Genomic DNA, 24,911 nt, shown 5'->3' on the forward strand with positions numbered 1-24,911 from the left:
GACACAAGAGATCAATAAAAAAGGGGTGGGTGAGATAAATGTGTCGTTAAAAATAAAAAATAGAATTTTTAATGAAACATTTTTTATGTCGTCATTTAATTTTTCTTGACATAAATTATGCTTGTTAATTAACGACATGATTTTTGTGTCATTAAAAAATTACATAAATAAAAAAAATAATTTATTTGACACAAATTTTCCTCTCAGCAAATTCCTGAAAAACCTTTCATAATTTTTTGCGACGCTGTCTTTCTAAAAAAACCCTCACAACTTCGAAAATCATCGTCGCCATCTCTATCTCTCAAAACCTCTCAATTTTGCGTCGTTGTCTCCCTCCACCGTTCCCCTCTTGCAAACTCTCTCTCACAATTTTGCGTCAACTTTTCCTATCCCTTGTGAACGCTCCAGTCGAAGGTGAAACAATTTTTGGCCTTGAGTTTTCACAAATTTACAGTCGAAGGTGAATTGATCCAGTCTAGATACCTCGAGTTTTCGGCCTCTCTCTCTCAGACGCTTTAGTTGCCATTTGAAGGAGCCTACCAAACTATCTGATGCTTCTCCTCCCTCCTTCGTCCGTTTTGCATCATCTTCATTCCTCCAATTGTTTGATTATTTGAATCAATTCGGTATGTGAATTTTTGGAATGGTTTTCTTTTAGTTTGCAAGTTATTAAGAAAGATGGTGGACTTTAGCTAATACGATATATATCGTTGATTTGGTTTCTTTAGCTATTAAGAAATAATGAATTTAGTTTACTCTATCGTTGCTTGCAATTGAACAAATATGACTTGTTGAATTAATATGACAAAGTTCTAGGAAAACTGAAAAATGTAGAATATTTGAAGGCGGCAACTGCTTTCCAACGTTAGAATGTGAAGGCTCAAAATCTTCACAGCAAGAGGTTTATTCAATTAATTAGAGATATTGGCATACTACTAGTTTCTAATTCAATCTTCCAGCTCGGAACATGGCTTGAAAGTGCAAATAACAAGTTTGCTTTCTTGTGAAGTTGGTTTTCTATTAAATAATCATTTTTAAAAAATGGCTGAAAACCAAACTTGTTTCTTATAAGGATGTAAATCCATATGCATTATTGGCTATAAACTTCCTTCTTTATAAGATGATGTTAAATCATTTAACATATAGTGTTCCTTGCATTTGTCCTTGTTTGTTAGAAATAACATGTAACAGATTTTCCCTGTGAGGTCTAGTTTGTATAGTATTCTATGCCTGTACTTAGAGATAAAATTCTATATACCGCTATTTCCACTTTGACCAATTATTTCACTAGACTAATTTGTCAAACTAAATTGATACATTTATAAATTATAAACATACAATACTAAAAGACAAAACCATACCAGGCAATCTCCTTTGAAGCTTTTCATGAGTATTCATGGCTCTTAGAGATAACTCCCACATGAAGCATACTTTTCCACCCTAAATCTCCAAATCCATTTAGCAAGGATACCCCAATTCCTCATGTTTATAATAGAAATCTATAAACCGCAAAAAATTGGAAAGGAGGTAATTTTATCCAATTGACAAAAAGCAAATGGGATCCACCCTCTTTCCCTTTCCAAACAAAGAAATTTTCAATCATATAGGCCACTTCGCTAGGAAATCTAAAGAAGAATCCAATTTGTTTTACATACAAATTGGAGATTTGGAGATTTAAGGATCACTAGCATTCTTTATTGTTCCAACTCAACTTGTTTTTTCTAATGTATGCTTGCTTAGTGTAAAATTGGAACAATGGAACTTGTTGTCCAAATTCTTGGCAGTCAATATTATTTTATTTATCAAACTAAAGTTTGGATGAGTAGAAGAAGGGTCATGCATTTTACTATGTTATGAGCTTTGAGGAGGATTTCATTGTAAGGTCTATTAAAATAGTTTGGCTTGAACACAGACAAAAATAAAATCAAACTGCTACCATTTTGTTCTAGTTTGGCTTGTGTTTCAAGTCTTCCTTTATACTTGTTCATTATCTACGTTCTACCAAGATTATTTTAATATTCTTGTAAAACCTGATAATAGTCACCAAACTCTTTCCATTGTGCTTTGGTTTCTCCATCATTTAACTGTCGACTTAGATTCATAGGTTTGTGCCTTATTTCTACTCTAGCTACAAAAATGCACCAACATCGAAATATACAAAGATAGGAAATTGGTTCCTGTGTTATTCTTTTTCTTTTTCAACTATTGCTTTTATGGTTGTTTTTCCTTTACCAATGCTATGCTATTTTAGTTATGTTAACTTTTTATATGTTCAGAGTTTTTTTTTTTCTTCTTGTTTTGATTCTTGTTTTCTTGCTTAATTTGGAGGTCCCTTTGACGTCCTTGAGATTGACTTCGAGTATGTTTCAATTGTTTTAAAACTTCTAAAATTTTGTGCTTGCTATGTTGGAAGTTTGATCTTATTGAAGTGCTGAGTGCTTTACTTTTTCTTCTAAGTTTAATTCACATTTACCGTAGTCATTGAAAAGCTATTTTATTCAATCTGCTTACATATGTTTTAGGAATCATGTTAACATGTACTTAGGAACTTAATACTTTGTTGGTTGACTATCCTACAGTTATGGTAGTCATTGACAAAAATTTTATTCGATCCCCTTAGACATATATTTTAGGAATCATGTTGACATGTACTTAGGAATTTGATAATTTATTTTATGCTCTTATAAACGACATGAATTTGTTTGTTTGTAAAGTTTTATTTGTAGCGTAGGAGTTTGTGGAGGGGGTAAGTCTATGTTTAGGTTTAATAATGACTTTGGAAGTGGGGAGGGGGACGGATGGTAATTTTAAGTTTAACAATGACCTTGGAAGGGGAGGGGGCGGTGGGAGTACTAAGTTTATGTTTAAGTATAACGATGACTTTAGAAGGGGTGAGGGGCATGATAAGTTTATGTTTAATAATGACATTGGAAGAAGGGAGTGAGGTGGTAAGTTTATACTTAAGTTTAGTAATGACTTTGAGGGGGGGGGGGGGTAAGTTTATGTTTAAGTTTCAACTTGATGTAAACTAGAACATTGTTGGGTCTATAAAGATTGAATCGAGATGTATATTTGCAACACTTATATACTATGCTTATGCAGTCGGTGTTTTTATTTATCTTTGGGTCCCTTATTGATATTTTATTAAGAAACTTGGTTTATTTTGAAAAGTTCATTTATCTCCTTATTAAGAAAGTGATTTCTGTTTGACATGTACTTAATGCTTTTGTTTATGCATTTTCCATAATGAATGTTGGCTAAGGTTCATTTTCTTCAAATTTATAGGTAATTGAAGAATCCATGGACCATCGATCAAGCTCATTTATGCGTCAGTTTGATTAGATTATTAAGTCACACATACATGTAATATTATAGTTAATTTATCTTTTGGATTATTGTAGAACCTTTACCGACAATGTAATTACATTTTTTATTATCAATATAAAAATCTTTCTAAACATATGTGGGTAACATTGAATTTAAGTTTTTAATTTTGTTTTACAGGAGAAATGTATGCTAGAAAAATATGTGTTATGAATTGAAAAATAACGATGCCAAATAAGTGTCAACACATAAGTCTTTATTAAACAAAAGCAGTGTTGTCAAATTAAATTTCTTGATAATATATTGGTGTTGAGTTATAGATACATGTGACACATTTAAAGTGTCAATATAAGGGTATTAATGACAATATATTAGTGTCAAAGTGTAGATAACGTGACATATTTAAAGTGTCAATATAAGGATATTAATGACAGCATATTCTTGTCGAATGATAGATAACAGCGACACATTTAAAGCGTCAATGTAAGAGTATTAATCATAATATATTGGTGTTGAGGTATAAATAAAGGTGACGCATGTAAAGTGTCAATGTAAGAGTATTTATGACAATATATTGGTGTCGAGTTATAGATAACGGTGACATATTTTTTGTATCAAGGTAAAAGTATTAATGACACGATTTTGATGTCATCTAAGCATATTTAATGACATGTTTTCCCAAGTGTCATTAAATAACCTTTCTTGACAGTGGCTTCAATGATGCGAAAATTGTATCGTCGAAAGTCTTTATGATGCAATTTTTGCGTCATTAAAACCCAAATTTGTACTAGTGAGCAAATGACTTCAAAACTACTGATAAATAAACAACTAAGTTTGAATTAAAGGCTAACATAACTGCAATATAGCAAAAACAAATCTCAACCACAAATTACATAATTTATAAAACAATAACAGCCCTCACCCCTCTCAAGTTTTTAATAGGAGCCCCCCTCAAATTTTCAATTTCACCCTTCCTAAAATTTTTGATCCTAACCCTCTCAAATTTTCAATTCAAGCCTCCCCACCCCCTTCCTAAACCCAATTAAAACCTCCACACCCTTCAAAATTTCATTTCAACCTACCCCTTTCAAATTTCAATTAAACCCCCCTCCCTCTCAAATATTCAATTCAAACTTCAAATTTTCAATTCAATATAACTCTCGAACTTAAATTTTTCAAATAAACCCCCTTTAAATTTTTAACCCATACCATTCAAAATTTCAACTTCAAAACTGAAATCTATTAAAAAACAATATTCTAAAACTAATTCAGAATCAAAATCTTAAAACTAATTCACAAAAAAATCATAAAACTATTTTAACAAACAAAAAACTAATTAAACCAAACTAAACCTAAACCAAAACAAATATTTAAACCAAAATACTTATTAGAATAAGGACGAGCGACGGTAGACCGGGACGACGACGATGGGGGCACGATGGCAAGGGGTAATGACAATGGCGGGTTCTCTTCCTCTTCTCCTACTTCATTCTTTTGCTTTCTCTCCTCTCTTCATTTTGGTTATGTGTTTCACATAATTGAAACATCGTTTTTATAAGGGAACTCCCAACGTACCACGAAAACGTCGGGAGATCCTCCATTTTCGACGCCATTAGTAATGTATCGGGAATAGGCATAAACATTATCGATGCATTACTAATGGTGTTGGAAAACCCTAAACCTATTTCCGATGCCATGCATGATGTGTCGTGAATAATGATATGAAATATTTAATTTTTCACAATTCTCGACGTCTTCCGTAGTGCGTCAGAAATAACACCTTCCATTACCGATGCTATGCATAGCGCGTTGTGAGAAGAGCTATATATTATTTAATTATTAACAATTCTCGACTCACTATGTCAAGATGTTGGGATTGGTTTCTTGTTTCCCAACGCCATGCAGGAGACGTCAGAAAAGGTGAATACTAAAATATTATGTTTGACTTTTCCCGACGTGAGCAAAATGGTGTCAGGGAAAGGACTTTGTCCCCACACCATGTCCTTCGATGTCTTTTTGAGTGTCGAAAAAGCCCCGATTTCTTGTAGTGGCTGCAAAGGGTTTGTATCCCTTCATAAATAATATGTATTATAGGAATAAAGTTAGGCACTTTATTTTAAGGGACACTATGGATGCAACCAACTTTGTATTTAATACAATCAAAATGATCTTGAGATGCTTATGAAAATCGAATAAAGTTAGGCACTTTATTTTGGGGGACACTAGTAGAGGCATCCTATGCGATATGATTGTACAAGACTAAAATATAAAATAGTCACTTTTACACTGTAACATCATTAATTGTCTAAAATTGACTATTTCGACTTATATGACCTAGGTAGCTCGACCTTAATCCTGTGCTAACTATGACCTCTTGTTCACATGAGATCATTCTATCTACATAGGTAGGGCAACACATTAGTGCTAGTCTAATAAACCTCCAATTTTAAGGGTATGGCAAGGTGGATAGCTGAGAATATAAGACAAGACGAAATTCACTCATATCCGTTTTAAAGTTAATAGATAGGTTGTTCTCTTGAGTGTTGTATCCAGGTGTTGAATAAAGGGGTCCTACTCTTTCATTGACTTGAGAGGGATCTAGTTTAATAGTTGGACTATAAACCTATTGTTCATTAAAAGATTAGTTGAGACTTAAGAAACAAGATGTAATCTTGGGGGTATAATAGTAAATTGATCCAACCGAGATTGCAAACAACCTATGAAGGGTCGAATTATTAATCATGGTTATATCAAGTGGACACAAATATATCTACAGTGAGGTGAGTACAACTATGGGCTATAATGTCGTCCTCATTAGTTAACAAATATTGACTAGCTTGGTTAAAAGAGTTTAGCTAGTTAATCTTGTATCTTTGGAGCTCATGATTTGTAAGTTTATTAAATTCCTTTACTAACTCATTGTGGAATTAAATTTATAACATAATGTTTGAGAAATTCGAATCATTCGAATTGATTAAAGAAAAAATTATTAATAATATTTGATATAATTAATGATTACAAATTAAGAGAGAAATGATATTTAAATAGGATTTAAATATTGAAAATTCGAATAGGAATTCCCTATTCAAATTAGATTAATCACATTGATTAAACTTAAGTGGAATTTAATTAATTAAATTATTTAATTGATTATTTATTTAATTTTAAATTAATACATCAAGGGAAAAAGGAGAATTTTGAATTTTAATAAAAATTCATAGTGTTGACTTTTGATCCTTGGATGTCAAATATTGTCTTTGAGGATAATTCCATAATTAGAGGAATTTTTCAAATGTGTTGTGTTCATCAAGCAAATCATCTACCAAATCACTTGTTAATTACATATTATATGTGTGTCATTTGGCTATATAATTACATGATTTGATTGTTAAGTGTCAAATTAAATTACAAATAAGATTTGTGTGTCATTTGGCTATGTAATTACATAATTTGATTGTGTAAATTGTTGTTGAAACTTAATGAATTTTACCCAAGATTCCTAAGGGTTCATAAATGTTCTCTCACTCAACATCTCACCAAAATGATCACAAATTTAATCCCAAAATCAAGTTCTAAATCCTGAGTATAGTAGAGAAGCTCCTTATATGGTGGTTTACAACTTGATTATGTTCATTTCCATCAACCATACATAGAAAGAGAATTTTGAGCTACAAATGTAAGCATTCTTAAATTTCTGTTTTTTCCTAATTTTAACATGTTTAATCCTCAAAATTTATGAAATTTAGATTGTTTTAATTCAATCCGCTTCCACTTACATGTTAATTTATCCTTAAGGTGATTCTTATAAAGAGCATATGCATATGCTCTTTTAAATAATAATTACCAATTATAGAAATCATTAAAAGCATAGTGCTTACCCTAAAATCACACTACCACTATCTCATTGTCCTTAAAATGGGTAAAAGGTCAAATTTCAATGCATTGCTCATTACGTTATCTAGAGATCAATTTGTCTGTTGAACCTTGATCTTGAGATCTCTAGTCAATTAGGTAGAGTTTCCTCTCTAACTACCTTCTTATTACAAGCTTTAATCTTACTCTTTTTTATAATCTTTCAACCAACTTCCTAGTTAGGCCTTTAGTAATTGGATCCATGATATTATCTTTTGATTTCAAAAAGTCAATTGTAATAATTCCAGTGTTGTCTGATTGTATTATGTCTGTTGTATGTGTAGAGACTTACTATTATACATCACATTTTGTGTGCTTCCAATAATTGCTTGACTATCACTATGTATACATATTGTAGGCACCAGTTTAGACTAGTTAGGAATATCTTCCAAAAAATTTCAAAGTCATTCTACTTCTTCTGCAACCTTATCTAAAGCTATAAATTTAGATTTCATTGTGGATTGTGTTATACATGTTTGTTTGGAAAAATTCCAAGACATAACCCCACATCCAAGAGTGAAAATGTAATCACTTGTACATTTAGTTTGTTCTCATTTGTGGATTTGGAGTCTTTAGTACTCAATTTCTAGTTAACAACACTATAAAAGTACAATAGTATATCGAGTATAGTGTAAGCCTTAATTTTTAATGTGTTTTAAGTATCCCAAAATTCGCAAGATAGTTTTCCAATGATTTTGACCTGGATTGTTTGTATAATGACTTAGCTTGTTTATAACATATGCTATATCAGGACGTGTACAAATCATGATGAACATTAAACTACCAATTAGGCAAAAATAATCTAGTTATGTTATACTATCTCCATTATTTTATATAAATGGAGACTAGTATCCATTGAGATATTTGCTATCACAATGTCATATTTTTTTTTATATTTCTCAAGCATTTTATCAACATAAGTGATTCAAATAACACTAACTCTTATGAAGTTCTAGAAATTTTAATACCTGAAGTAACATCTCTGAACGTCTGAGTCTTTCATCTCACATTTATTGGCCTACATTTGTTTTTTTAGCTTTAATAATGTTGATATTGCTACCTATAATTAGTATACCTAGCATACAAGCACACAATGACATGGTCATTCTTATTACTTTTGACATGTACACATCATTGTCACATTTATTACTTTTAAACCAATTTGCCAGCATTACACTGTTAAATTTTTTGTGTGATTGTTTTAGTGCTTGTTTTTTTCCATAGAGAGATCTTATTAATTTGCAAACTTTTGTTTCTTGACGGGGAAACAAATCCTTCAGGTTGTTGCATGTAGATCTCTTTATCTAATTCACCATTTAAAAAGGTTGTTTTTACATCTATCTAATGTATCTCGAATCCATGCAAAGCTAATATTGTTCTGAGTATGCGAATACAAGTATTATAGTAATTGGTGAGGAAGTATCAAAATAGTCAAGTCTTTGTTAAGCTTGATATAGATCAACTAAGTGTTTCGATGTATGACAAACACGTGACCAGTGTCAAGTCATTAGCACATCATCGCTTTTTGAGTTCTTATTTCGTGGAGCTTTCCCTTTATGATCATCATTCCGTGTGGTTCTTTTAAAATTTGGATTATAAGAATGGCCACCACAAAAATAATAATTATTTCTTCCTCTTCCACAATCTTTAACTCGACCTCGTCCACGATTAAAATTCACAACATTCGCTTCAGGGAATGGTGTTGTTCCAATTGGTCAGGATTCGTGATTCTTTTTTTTTTTTTTTTTTTTTAAAAAAGGTAATATTATTATATAACAACAAGGAGGACCTTACAGCATGAGGCCAAGGCAACAAAGCAAAAAACGCTCATAAAAACAATGAGAAACAAAAAGCATAACAAAAGCACGAAAATAAAGGACATCAAAGTCAAAGAAAGACACAAAAACAACAAACTCAAAACAATCCACCAAACAGGGGAAACATCAAAACAAAGAATAAGAAAACCCCCACAGCCCGGGGACAAACAGATAAAAATTGAAAATAAAACAATCTAAATAAGAATTTGAGCATCCTCACGCCAAGAAATAGCACGAGTACGAATACAAGTACAAATAAGTTGGAATAGAACAATGGGATCACGAGCTTGACCACCATGGAAGCGATGATTCCACTCCTTCCAGATAAAGTAGATAGTTGTGTACCAGAGAATGTGGCACAGCTTCCTCCTCACACTCTTCCTAATACCCTGACGACAAATCCAAGACAACTCAACCCCCCAATACCTAATCCTGTGAGAGAAAGCCATGACTTGAAGGACCTGAGACCAAACATCCCCCTCGAAAGAACACGAAAAGAACAAATGATCACGAGACTCGACACCCCCTAACAAAGAATGCATGACAGCAGAATCGAACTATCCCATCTATTCAACCTATCTCTAGTGCCCAACTTATCTTTAATGGCTAACCATGCACAAAAGGAATGCTTGAGAACATTCCCCCCCTCCCCCCCACAATAAACCAGCCTAAGGAACCTGACCATATCGAGTACGAACAGTATCCCACAAACTTGAGATCGAGAAACCACCCTGATGACCAGGAACCCAGACCCATATATCCCTAACACTAAGACATGGACATATAGCATGAACCCTATCCTATAAATCAATAAACTTCATAGACACTCGCAGCTACTACCACTTTCCATCTGACTCAATAAACTCAGAAAGTCTAGCCTCCCTCTGACTAGTCGTATCATCAAGCACTCTCTCCCCAACCTGCTCAAGAATGGGACCCTCCTGTAACCATGGATTAAGCCACACTCTACATTCCTTACCATCCCCCACCTCCATTCGGACATGTTGTTTTAGACTATCCGCTTACGCAAGATAGCCTGAAGACACCAAGATCGACCCACCCCACTTTCAATCATCCATAACAACCTCTCCTTGAGAATGTAAGCCTCCACCCAAGCCACCCAAAGAGAACCCAAACTCGTTAGCATCAACCAAAGAATCTTCATAGTACTCGCAATATTCCAAGAAGGTCCATCCAGGATAATAAGCCCACCCTCCTCAGAAGGAAGACACACTTCCGCCCATGCCACCTTAACAGGGGTCTCTACCTTCCTTCCTACCCTTCCAAAGATAAGACCTTAGTATCTTATCCACCTTATGATGCACACTCGCATGCTGAACGAACACACTAGCCCAGTAAACCTGGAGACTACGAAGCATATAACGAATAAGCTGCAATCTACTAGCAAAAGATAGAACTTTAGCAGTCCAAGCACGAATTCAGCTAGTAATACGTTGAATAAGAGGAGCACAATTATTAGGATGTAACCTACCAAAAAGTAAAGAAAGTCTAAGATAGCGAGTAGGTAGGTTCCCAAGGGCAATACCCAAACTAGTAGCTAGACGAGAAGCAACCTCATTACTAACCCTGCAACAAAAATAGAGATTTTCCCAAGATTTATAAAAGAACCTGAAAGCTCAAAAAACTTCTGAAACGTCTTACGAACAAAACTCAAAGAGGGCTCATTGGCAGCATAAAATATCATAAAGTCATTAGCAAAGGTCAGGTAAGTTAAGCTAACCTTCTCACATTGCTGATGAAATTGAAAACTCTAGGGAGGCTTATTCAGCAGACGAGAAAGAACCTCCATCTCCATAACAAAAAGGAAAGGAGATAAAGGATCACCCTACCTTAAACCTTTCCTGCCATGGAAAAACCCTTCCAATGAGCTATTAATCATAATGGAGAACAAGGAGAAGTGTAACACAGGCCCTAAACCAACTCACAAACCTCAAGGGAGTACCAATAGCAATCAACAGGCCAAACAGAAAGTCTTAGTGAACAAAGTCATAAGCTTTTTTAAGATTAACTTTCAAAGTACAACAAGGCTTACCAGAGTTAAGATGATAACCCTCAACCAGCTCCAGATAAAGCAAAATATTATTAATAATACTCCTCCTAGGAATAAAAGCAAACTGATTACCACTGATAAAAGAAGGAACCCACACACAAAGCTTATCAGTCAAAATCTTAGAAATACATTTATATATCACATTACAACAAGAAATATGCTTACTCCTCCATACTCCCAGCCCCACATCGCTTAGGAATGAGGGTAATAGCAATAGCATTAACTCTTTGAGGAAGATAGCAAGTCTCAAAGAAATGTTAGACAACATCACAAAAATTCTCCCCAACCACAGACTAGGTACCTTTAGGATTCGTGATTCTTCATCAACAACTAGTTATTTTGTTCAGCAACAAGAAGACATGAGATGAGTTCAGAATATTTTATAAAACATATCTCTTGATATTGTTGTTGTAGGAGCATATTCGAGATATGAAAAATAGAAAGTGTCTTTTCCAACATGTCTATATTAGTAATTTTTGCTTCGCATAACAACAAATTTGAACTAATTCTGAATAATTCAGAATTGTAATTCTTTACTGATTTAAAATCTTGTAGCCTCAAATGTATCCAATCATAATGAGCTTGAGGAAGATGAATGAATTTTAAATGCTCATATCTTTCTTTCAATTTATTCCACAACATATGAATATTTATTGTTAAATATTATGACTTCAAATCCTCGTGAATGTGATGATAGAGGAAAATCATGGCTTTCACTTTTTCTTGATTGGTCGTTGTATATGTATATCCTTCTTTAATTGTATTTCCAAGATTCATAGCATCGAGATGCATTTTAGCATTAATAACCTATGACAAATAATTGCTACCATTAATGTGAAGTGTCGTAAATTTTATTTTTACAAGATTTTTCATGGTAATACTATCATAAAATATGGAAAATTTTTCAAAAATAGAACATTTGATAAAATATTTACACTTCATAGAAAAATCAAGTGTAATAAATTTTGCCTTTTAGTGGTTTTGTTCTATATTGAGTGTAAATAGTTTGTTAGTTTTTTATATATTTTTAAAAACTCCAAAGAAAATATTATAATTATATTAGAAATTTAATATAGGTTAAATATGAAAAATAACATTTATTTTAGTGATTATAACGAGTAGGAAAACCATAATACCATTAGGACCTACCTTTGACGGAGGAGACGACTGAAGCTTGTTCTGATAAGCTGAAAAAATGAGCAACAACTATAAAACGAATATCGAAAAATGTAATATTAAAATAAATAAAATATAGTATATAAATAAAATAAAACAAAGAAAACAAAGAAATTATATATAAAAAGCTCAAAATTTCAAGTTTCTCCACTTTTTCCAAATTTCATGAACTTTCCTCCAATGTGTGTGTCTTGCAAATCCACCAAATGTCACTATTATATATAAGTAATTTGGTGAATTAGTATTTCAAGACATTTGTCAATTGAATGATTAAGGAGGTGACACATGGAAACTAAACTTAAGGGGGCGTTTGGGGAAGGGTTGATTTATGAAAGGGTTACTATTATGATAATTCTAGTATTATAATAGTCCTAAAGTTATGATAGTATGTGTTTGGGAGAAGGATTATGATAGGTAGTGTTATGATTGTATATGTTTAAGGGAAGGATTATGTAGGTAGTGTTATGATAGTGTTATGATGATATGCGTACAGGGAAGGATTATATAGATAGTGTTATGATGATATTTTACACTTTTTTTATAATGTAGATCTAACACAAATTTCATATATTTATTTTAAATCATCTTACTTTTCTTAAAATCATTTGCATTAATTTTCTTATTCACGACGTTTATTTTATAAATTGGTGATTAAATTGTTATGTTTCAGTCATCCTTTTTTTTTTTGTGTTGTTCACACGCAACTCGTAAACATGTAAAGCAATGCAAACTAAATCAATTGAAAATACGAATTTCCCGAAATAAAACTTCATTAATACAATCAATCGTCCAACCAATAGTCTCGTACAACACCCATTCACAATAGTAAACCATATGTTTCTTAATTACGATACAATATGAACCTAAGCATCCTTTTTCATCGAACTAACTAATGATCTATGTACTTGAGCAGGTTCTTAGTTTATAGCTTCAAATGGATTCAGAAGAAATTGCAACAATACTATCTATCTCCCAACGTCAGTTACTAATGACATTGGGCCAACAAATGAATGACCACAAGAGGTTACCTCAAACACCTTACGACACTATGCATAGAATTAAGCAGCTAGCATACTTTCACATGATCCAGGAGTATGTTGTCAAAGTACAAGAATGGACAAAAGAACTTTTGTCATTCTGTGCCACCTACTAAGGATTATTGTTGGACTTGCGTCAATGAAGATCGTTGATGTCGAAGAGATGGTGGAAATCTTTCTACACGTACTCACGTACAATGTGAAGAATCAAGTCATCCAAAGGGATTTTGTGTGGTCCAGTGAGAAAATTTCCCACCATTTCAACCTCGTACTATTGGTTGTGCTACACCAACATGATGAGTTGTTGAAAAAACCACAACCAGTAACAAATACTTGCGCAAATCCACGTTGAAGGTGATTTGAGGTTTACTTTTTAGATATACTTCGTACTTCACGTACCATAAAGTCCTACTACTGATATGCAGTTTTTTACACTGTAGAATTGCCTTGGGGCATTGAACAAGACTTACATAAAGGTGAATGTGATAGCAACTAACCGATCGAGGTATAGAACGTGAGAGGATGAAGTTGCCACAAACGTCCTTAGAGTATGTGATACGAAAAGAGATTTTGTATTCATCTTAGTCGATTGGGAAGGATCTACAGCTGACTCATGCATCCTTCAAGATGCTATTTCAAGATCGAACGGATCGAAGATTCTGAAGGGTAACTATTATTGGTGAGTCCCATCATTGTTTGAAACTTTCTTAATTATGACACTTAACACATTCGATATCTTAACAGGGTATTACTACCTATGTGACATGGAGTACCTCAACGCGGAGGGATTTCTAGCTCCTTACAGAGGAAAAAGATATCATTTATAGGGTCAATGCAATAAAGGATATTAATGAGGGTGACTCAATGTATGCCACAACTGTAGGAGATGACATTCACTACATTGAGACCTAGAATGAATGGAGTCAGTGAAGAGATGATATAACAGAAGAAATGTTTAGTCAATAGGAGTTACGTAATCAATAGTACTCTTAGTGTATCAGTAATACCGCTTTACTTTAATTTGTTAATTTTTTCCAATCTAATGGTTTATTTCATACCTAGTTTTTTTATTTGCATGTGTGCATCAACGACATAAACAAAACAGTGACCCTTGACTTCAAACACCACTTATTTTTTCAATGTGTTTAGTTCTTCTATAACTCATTTACTTAACAAATTCTTTTTGGTGCATTATTTATTAATATAACAAGTTCGTCACGGGCTCCTAAACATCTATGGATGAAAGAGGATGAGTCCACCCTCGTATAGTACTTGGTGAAGTTGGTCTCCGCCGGTGGGTGGAAGTTCGACAACGACACATTAGACCTGGTTACCTAGTACATCTAGTGAGAACGATGGCAGAGAAGCTGGCAAAATGTACCATCCACCAGACCACTACTAGTGACTGTCGGATCAAGACCTTAAAGAGAATGTTCTAGGCCATATAAAAAATGCGGGACCTATTATGCAGTGGATTTGCACTACTTGAAAACTGGCAATACTTGACACATGTAGAATTGATATACTTAACAGTTCTAATAAAAATTATCAAGTAAAATGAAAAAAATGTCAAGAATAACAAAGAGTGGGAAAATGCATAATTTTTTATTTTTTTTCTAAATACTTGACAGGTTAGAAGCATTAAGATTAATCCTAATTACTTGACATTTTTTAAATGTCAAGTAATATATATTTTCACCATATTCTACAAAAACAAATCTTTTCCTCTTTTAATTTCACCAAAATTTCTTTTTTCCCTCAATTTCTAAAAAAACCTTAACTTTGTCCCCTTTCTTTCCCGATTTTCGTCAATCGTCTTCTTCCCCTAATATTCTCCCGTCTCACGCTCTAATCCATCCGTGCGTTGCTTCGTCTCACGCTCTGCTCTATCGTAAATTGTTAATTCGTGTGTCGCTATGTCTCAAGCTCTACTGTTGTCATTCCATTCGTTCATTCGTGCGTCGTCATTTCGTTTGTTCGTTCGTGTGCTGCTTCGTTTCCTCCATAGGCATCGCGTACGACTAAGGATAGTTTCCATCCATTCGCGCTCTGTCTCACACTTTGCTCCACTTTCATCAAATCATCCATTCGTTCGTACGCCACTTCATTTCCTCCACGGCATCGCATATGGCTGAAGACAGTCATCATCCATTCATTTCCTCCACAGTTACCGTCAAATCGTCCATTCGTTTCCTCCACAGGCACGGTTGACGTGAATCTATTTTTTTGTTGCTTTTTGAATTGACCCGATTCTTCTTTGAAGCGGCTGACCAAACCCATATGAAGCCTTCACGTACAGGCACCATTACAGACATTCAAGCATAAGTAATCCTTGAGGTATGGTTGTTCAGGTTATAGTCTTCTAATTCAAATTGGTTTGGTTTTATCGATAAATGAATACATAGTTGCTTTCGCTCAATTTCTTGATAAAAAAATCTTGTGGAAGCTACATGGGTACATTAGATATTATTTAAATCTGGTTTAGAAATCTTTTTTGAATTGTGATTCTTTTGCTATGATATTTAAGTTGTTATAGTGTTCTATTTGCTGTAATTTTTTTAAACTCTCATTATGTGGATTGACCGATAGTTCTAAATCATTCATAGACTATTTTAGTTTGTAATGTTCATACAAAATTTTAAGAAATTCAAATTTGTGTGATAGTTTTGAAATATTTTAAGAACATTAATCTTTACAAATACAATCTTTTTTTGTAACAATTTAGTGCTTAAACTTTCTCAAGGAAACCAAAGTTGAATAGTATTTTTTTCATATACATAAATTTATTTTTTATGTATTCTTATATTCTTTCATATTATAATTGAAATTGATAACCATTACTCAATAAATTCTCGTAAGATTTACATTTATGGATAAATCATGGATGCACAAGGGTAGGTTATCCAAAGATTATGAATTGGGTATAGAAAACTTCATCAATTTTGGATTTTCAAATACAAATGATGCCTCTATTAACTAAAATGTGGGAATTGGGGGAATTGTGAAAAATAAAGTTGCACTACTATTAGAGATCACTAATATGTCAATGAAATTAATGAAAGTTATAAAATTTGGTTTTGGCATGGTGAACAACTACCTAAGTCATCCTTATGCGGAAAATCTTCTAAGTTTGACACCCATATATATGAAGAGAATGATGTTGGAGGTATAAATGAAATGATTGAAGTTGCTCATGAGGAATATTCAAAAGATCAAATTGAATTTGAGAAATTGCTTAATGATGCCGAAAAACCATTATATGAAGGATGTAAAAAATTCACCAAGTTGTCCACATTAGTCAAGTTGTATAATTTAAAAGTTAGGTATGAATGAAGTGATATTAGCTTTTCAGAACTACTGAAAACTTTATAGGAAATTTTGCCTACTACAATAAGATCCCAACATCTATGTATGAAGCGAAATAAACTTTAGGTACACTAGGAATGAATTATGAAAAGATTCATGCATTCCCTAATGATGTTGTTTGTATTGAAAAGAATATGCTAATGCAACTGAATATCCTCACTGTGGTGAATCAAGGTGGAAGTATGCTAATAATGCAAACAGAGGGAAAAAACAAATTCCTGGAAAAGTTGTATGGTACTTTCCACCAATTTCACGTTTTAAAAGATTTTTTCGAAGTATTGATAGTGCTAAAAATTTGATTTGGCATGCTATTGAGCGAGTAGTTGATGGAAAATTATGACATCCTGCAGACTCTCCAGCCTAGAAATTAAAAGATTTTAAGTGACTAGACTTTGGTTTTAAACCTAGGAATATTCATTTAGCATTGTCAACAGATGGAATTAACCCACACAATGAAATGAGTTCCAAATATAGTTATTTACCTGTAGTGATAGTTATTTACAATCTTCTACCATGGTTGTGCATGAAAAGAAAGTTCATGATGTTATGAATGTTGATATCAGGCCCAAGGCAACCAAGGGATGGCATTGGCACGTACTTAGCACCACTAATCAAGGATTTAAAACTTATAGGAAATTGGTGTTGAATGTTATGTTGCTAATCAAGAAGAACTATTCAATTTAAGGGTTGTTTTGTTGTGGACAATTAATGATTTTCCTGCATATGAAAATCTTAGTGAATTTAGTATGAAAAGGTATAAGGCATGCCCAATTTTTGGAGATAATATGTCCTCTGTAAGACTAAAATATGGGAAGAAAATGACATACCTTGGACATCGTAGATTTCTAGCACGCAACCTTCCATACCAGCGTCAAAAGAAGTCATTTAATGAGGAAAAGGAGCTTAAAACAATTTCAAAACCTTTTTCTGGAGAGGCTATATATTTAAGAATAAAATACCTTGAATTTTCAAGAGGAAAGAAGAAAAAAAAACAGCCTATGAAAGAAAGTGCAAGGAGTTGTTGGAACAAATTTTCTTCATTTTTTGAGCTACCATATTGAAAATACTTTCATGTTAGACATTGCCTAGATGTGATGCACATTGAAAAAAATGTTTGTATGAATATATTGGGTACGATTCTTGATATTCCTGAAAAAAGTAAGGATGACTTGAATGTTAGATGTGATTTAATTCATTTAAAAATTTGACTACAACTTGCACCTATCAACGATGAAAAAAAATCTTCATTTTGTCTGCTTGTTATACTCTTACAAAGAAAGATAAACGTTGTGTTCTAAAGACATGGTCAGAAGTAAAGATACCGAAAGGTTATTCTTCCAACGTTAAAAAACTTTTGTCAATGACAGATCTAAAACTTAATGGTTTAAAATTTCATGACTATCATGTGCTCTTACAACAATTATTTCCTATTGCGATAAGATATGTGCTCCCAAAACATGTTCGATATGCCATCACTCAATTGTGTATATTTTTCAATCTAATGTGTAATAAAGTCGTTGATGTGCAACAACTTGAAAAGTTGGAAGAAGATATTGTGGTGACTATATGTTTGCTAGAGAAATACTTTCCTCCTTCATTTTTAACCATTATGATGCATATCACTATACACATTGTAAGAGAAGTCAAACTTTGTGGGCCTATAGATCTAAGTGGATGTATCCCTTCGAAAGATACATGAAAGTTCTAAAAAACTATATGAGAAATAGACATCATCTAGAGGGTTGTATTGTAGAAAGTTATATAGTAGAAGAAGCTATTGAGTTTTATTCGACTTGTTACCTAGGGTTGATCGTGTTGGGCTAGGCATTGACAGATTAGATGCATCTTTAGACAATTCAAGCTTTGATAGATCATTGTCTACAGGAGTTTTCTTCAGACCTGAACAAGATCTTCTATACTGAGCTCACCAGTATGTTTTGTCTTCTATTTTTTATTTAATTTATGACATAAACTTAACTATATACTACAATGTTTCAATGTTCAAGTAAACACGTGGAGGTATTGCAATTGAAATACTCAAATAAGATTCTTCATGAAAAATGGATTCAAGAAGAACACAATAGAACTTTCATATCTTGGTTAAGAGAAAAGATAAAATTTTAAACTTATTTATAGATATTTTTTATGATGGACTTTGCAATTATGTTAAGGTACTTATCATGGTTGGCTGCATTTGAGATTGGGATGGGAAATGTTGAAATTTTATATAACTTGAGATAGATTGCACATGACCTTCATCCTTTTGTGATTAAGTATAACAATTATGTCATTAATGGATGTCACTATCACACGAAGTCTTATGATAAGAATCGAAATGTTCAAAATAGTGGAGTTAGTTTAGTGGCAAAAACATTGCAAGTGCCTAGCTCGAAAGATAAAAATTCCATCATTGGAGATATGTCCTTTTACAGAGTGATTTAAGACATATGGGAACTTAATTATAATACGTTCAATGTTGCAGTATTTAGATGCGATTGGGTTGAGAATAATAGTGGTATAAAGATTAATGACCTTGGTTTTGTCTTAGTTGATTTAAAAAGAATAGGTCACAAGTCTGATTCATTTATAATGGCAACCCAAGCAAGACAAGTTTTTTATATTGAAGATCCAAGTGATGTTAGATGGTCAATTATGCTTACTCCATCCCAAAGAGATTATGAAGATCAATTAAATGACGATGAACTTGGAGATAGCATGTTACATTGTCAATGAGTACCTAGTGATATACCAAATGTCGATGGAAGTAATGATTTAGATCAGAGTATCTCAACATATGTACGATCAGATTGAGAAGGCACATGAATTCCTAAATAACACATTGTGGGTGGGTGTCTACTTATTGTGTACATAGATGCTATGTTTGATTTTGTATATGCCTAGAATGCCTAATATAATCTACATCCTAAAATTAATTTTTATTATTGCTTTGATAGGATATTCTCCTTACACATCCAGTCAACGATAGTAAGAGACGATCAAGATAAGGAGGTTGTGGAGTTGAGATTCATCAATTAGTTATTGGAGGAGTTGGTGAACAAAATATAGAAAAGCCTAAACAACAAAGAAAGCGGGGACCTACGATTATGTCTGATGTGACACGTGTTTGAAGTGAAAGTGAGAGAAAATTGGTGGAATATAATGAAGATGGCGTACCCATTGGAGAAAATGGGAGAAACTAAACTATTTTATTGGGTCGTGTTTATACTACCACATCCCCATTATCTATGCATCATGGACTGATGTGTCTACAGAATTGAAGAAAAGGATATATATCATAGTTGATGTAGATTTCTTATAGTTTTTGTACAAGTTTATTTCAATTGACAATATGACCCTAACTGATCTCCAATCTCAGGTTGCATTTATAATTGACAGTGGGTCTAGAAAGAGCATTTTTAAGACTGCAGGGACAACATTTCGTCAATTTAAGCATTGGTTGACAAAAAGGCATATCTTACCTGTCAAAAATGAACCTGAACTCTTAAGACGACGACCAAACATGTATTCTTACATTAACCAAAAATAGTGAGAAGAATTTGTTAGATCTGGACTACGTCCATATTTTAGGTATCAATGAACTTATTTATATTTTAGGTATTAAATATTTGTTAAGGAACTTTATAAAACCCCAATACAATGTTATATTTGTGTATATGACAACAGAAAATTTCAACAAGAGAGATGAAAGAAGAATAAGTATAACCATCGACTTTCAAGAAAAGCTTATCCTAATCTTCGAGAGGAATTGGTAAGAAGTAGTTTATGTTTGAATTAGTCTTAAAAGCTTCTTAATAAATGTAATGAATGTATACGTTGAAATGTAGAAAAATATACCTTCAGAAGAAGGTGATTTTGATCGAGCAAGCATATGGAAGAAGGCTCGTGTAGATAAGAAGGGAAAATATGACAATGAAGATGTCCAAAAAGTTGTGAATCATATAGTAAGACACACATTACAATTTTACATTCTTTAAAGTTTTAAAGTTTTATGAAATTTGTTAGAAGATAAGGTCGATCAGATTTATTGCTGTGTCGTGACGAACCACTGCCCTGAAAGCAATTTCGGCTGACCGTGGTGCTAATCGTTATGTCGTTTGCTCCCCAAGGTTAACACAGCTTCCCAGTACGAACGTGCACTCATAAGTATAGGGATAGAAACAAAGGGCTTATGTAAATGCTCAGAACATAGGGTGAAGACGAGAGGAGAGGAAGAGATGAGGCGATTTATAGAGGCGCGAGGGAGGCAGTGCGTGGAGGAGAACGTTTATCGGGAAGAAGAGGACGCGAGCGATCTTCGCAAAAGTTTGGTAGAGAGTGAACGTCGGAGGAACACGTTTCACGAACGAACGTTTGAATTGCGCGAACGTGCGCCAGACGCCTTGACTGTCTAAATAGGTTACACGTGTCCTAGCTGCCAAAAAATAAAAATAGAAATAAAATTATATTCCTATGTTTCGCGTCCAAGCCCGAGCCCGAGCCCGTCGGATCGGACGGTGGCGACGACGCGCGTGTGGGACAGGGTTATACTATAATCACTTACTTAGTTTGTAGTCCCCTTCAATGATAGAAGTTTATATTTCTTCATCCCACTTCAAGTATTATCCATGTGGGACAAAGGTTAATAACTTGGCTATTTGGGCAAAGCCCAATAAGTCATTTCTAATAATCCCCCACAAATGACTGATATTGCAAAGTTTTCGGGTAAGCGAAGAAGAACAAGATTTGTTCTGAGCATAGAGGAGATATTAAGCTTAGGCACCAATATCCAGAGATTTGAATTGATGCGTAGTGAAGTAAGGCAACAACCTTGTTTAGAGGGAGTGAATTATATCTTGAACTCCTTGTAACACTTGGTTGAGACCCTTAAGACACGCTCGATCTCTAGGAAAAGCCTTTGTTTCTGCAATATAAAATTGTTCCTTTTTGGCCATGCACATAGACCGAACCTCGGGTCGTCGTGAGAGCTTTAGAAAGAGACCTTTAAACTCTTTCATAGAAGGCGGCCCCACCTTCACTGTCACGTTATATGCTCCATCAAGTTCGTCAAGTCTAACCACTCAAAAAGAGCTATGGAGACTTCATTGTCCATACCGATTATGGACTCAACAGGTTTTGGATTATCCATCTAGTCCATTTAAGGACTGTCCACACGATGGGCTATGGACCATCAAGTCTATCGCAACAGACCACCTATTTATCAAGTGCTATGGATCTCCAGAGGGCTTCAGGCCCATGTTCATAGAGGAATATAATACCATTTTCCTTGTTAGTCCTTTGGTTAAAGGATCATCCAAGTTCTTCTCAGATCGAACAAATTCCAAGGAGATAGTTCCTTCCTTTAGTAGTTGTTTTACTACTGCATGCCTAAAACGTATGTGTCTACTCTTACCATTATAAACACTGTTCTTGGCAGTACATATCGCAGCTTGCGAATCACACTATATGGACACAGGTACAAATGTCCCCCACAAGGTACATCTCCTAGTAGATTTTTGATCCACTGAGCCTCCTATCCTGCCAACTCTAGTGCTATAAACTCGGATTCCATCGTGGATCTGGCTATACAAGTCTGTTTTGCAGACTTCCAAGATATTGCTCCACCTTCGAGCAAAAATACATACCCACTAGTAGAGTTAACCTCATCATTATCTGTGACCTAGTTTGCATCACAATATCCTTCTAATACGGCAGAAAATTTGTTGAAGTGTAGACAGTAATCTATCGTCCCTTTAAGATATCTCAACAGATGGCGTAAGGTATCCCAGTGGTATCTATCAGGATTGTGTGTATATCTACTTAATCTACTGACAGCATATGCAATATCCAGTCTAGTGTAATTCATTAAATACAACACACTACCTATGATCTTTGCATATTCAGGTTGAGACACACTATCTTCTTTATTCTTCTTAAGATGTTTACTAGCGCCAAAGGGAGTTCTCATAGGAGAAACATCAAAGGAATCAAACTTCTTTAGTATTTTCTCCACGTAATGAGATTGACATAGAGACAAACTAGTTTTGTTTTTCTTGATTTTAACACCTAGTATTACGTCTGCTTCTCCCAGGTCTTTCATTTCAAAGTGTGACGAGAGGAAAAACTTAGTATCAGTTATTAACTCCATGTTTGTTCCAAATATTAACATGTCGTCAACATATAGACATATTAATATGCAATCAGCTCCAAACATCTTTGAATAAACACACGTGTCAGAGGAATTTATTTTAAATCCATTGGTTATCAACGTATTGTTAAATTTTTCATACCATTGCTTGGGAGCTTGCTTGAGACCGTATAGGGACTTTCTCAGTTACACGCTTTGTTTTCTTGCCCAAAGATTTTAAAGCCTTCTGGTTGTGTCATATAAATTTCTTCTTCTAGGCCACCATTTAAAAATGTTGTTTTTACGTCCATTTGGTGAATAAGAAGGTTATGTATTGCGGCTAATGCAATCAAGGCCCTAATTGTGGTTATCTTAGTTACAGGGGAATATGTGTCAAAATAATCAATGCCTTGTTTCTGGGTGTACCCTACTACCACTAATCTAGCCTTGCATCTTTCTATTGATTCATTTGGTTTTGTTTTTCTTTTGAAGATTCACTTACATCTAATTGACTTGTTTCCAATAGGAAGGTCCACTAGGTCCCATGTATGATTCATGACCAGTGAGTCCGGTTCACTTTTAATGGCCTCTTTCCACTTACTTGAATCTACAGAGTTCAGCGCTTCTTGGTAAGTTTTAGGATCCTCATCTATTAAGTACAAGTTTGTGAAGTTATAGTCAATTTCATCACGCCTTTCCACTATGAAAGTGCTTAGGAAATCTGGACCAACACTTTTCTCAGTTCTCTGTCTTTTACTTCTCCTAAGTTCTAATTCACATCTTAGGTTTGAAGTATCAATAGTTTCAGAAACAGGTGTTTCACTAACGATTGAGGGGTTTTCAGGATCATGCATTTTTTTAGATAGGCTAGGAGCATACAATGATTGCTTTAACGGAAATACATGCTCAAAGAATTCTGCATCTCTAGATACGTTTATAGTTTTTTCATTTAAACACATAAACCACAACACTATATTGAGCATACCCGATAAAATGCAGTCAAAGGTTTTAAATCCTACCGTAGCCTTTTATGGGGAATCCTGTTAAGAACAAAACACGTAGTCAACACGGCTTCCCCCTACATATTATCAGATAGGTCAGAGCTTAATAACATGGCATTCATCATTTCTTTAAGAGTTCTGTTTTTTCGTTCTGCTATGCCATTTTGTGATGAGTAAGGAGCAGTAAATTCATGGATGATACCATGGATGATACCATTTTAAGAGTTTTATCAGAATACTCACCACCTTTATATGAACTTAATCTTTGTATCTTTTTTCCTAACTGATTCTCAAATTCTGCCTTGAATTCTAGTTGCTCAAAGAAGATTAACAACTTTTGGGACCGTACGGCGGCGGCGGCGCACGTGTGGGACATGGTTATACTATCACCACTTACTTAGTTTGTAGTCCCCTTCAATGATAGAAGTTTATATTTCCTCATCCCAATTTAAGTATTATCCATGTGGGACAAAGGTTAATAGCTTTGCTATTTGGGCCAAGCCCAATAAGTCATTTCTAATAAAATTAAGTCATATATTTCTACATTTTTAGGATGAGATCTCAAAGACTTGTGCTAACAAAAAGCCGTCTCCAAACATGTTTTGATACAAGCTATGGATACACAAGAGAGTAGTGGACGTGTACGTGGAGTTGGCGGGTTTGTCACCCTAACTGCTTACTTCCACACAACAAAACACTCCAAGAAACTGAGTGAAGAATTTGAGAAGCTTAGTCAGGAGAATGAAAAGTTTCATTTGCGATTTTAAGAATTAGAGAATATTCATATATTAACACAATCTACATCAATGTCTGCACATGGATCTTGCTTCAAACCAAGATTAGAATACGATATTCAATGTAAAAAATCTAGAAAAAGAGAAAATGAATGTCACAAACAAAGGTGGCCTAAAGATAAGGTGAATGTCACACGTGGATGTGATTAATTTGAATGATCAACATGAGGATCTACCGAGGTAATTAGTTAAGTTTTGGCACAATTTGATGCATGAATTTCTATAAGTCTTGTAAAGTTTATCAATGTTGGATTTATAACTTTCTTAGGTTCATAATGAAAAGAAGTTG

At 33.9% G+C, this 24,911-nt stretch overlaps 1 long non-coding RNA gene across 1 annotated transcript; it reads left to right on the forward strand.

Moving 5' to 3' along the window:
• Nucleotides 1-217: 217 nt before the first annotated feature.
• LOC127144063 (uncharacterized) lies at nt 218-3,458 on the forward strand. The gene is made up of 2 exons (XR_007815682.1): nt 218-626; nt 3,286-3,458. It is a non-coding gene; the product is annotated as an uncharacterized LOC127144063 (long non-coding RNA).
• The last annotated feature ends 21,453 nt before the right edge of the window (nt 3,459-24,911 follow it).

This window comes from Cucumis melo, chromosome 11 (assembly GCF_025177605.1).
Source record: "Cucumis melo cultivar AY chromosome 11, USDA_Cmelo_AY_1.0, whole genome shotgun sequence".
Taxonomy (NCBI): Eukaryota; Viridiplantae; Streptophyta; class Magnoliopsida; order Cucurbitales; family Cucurbitaceae; genus Cucumis; species Cucumis melo.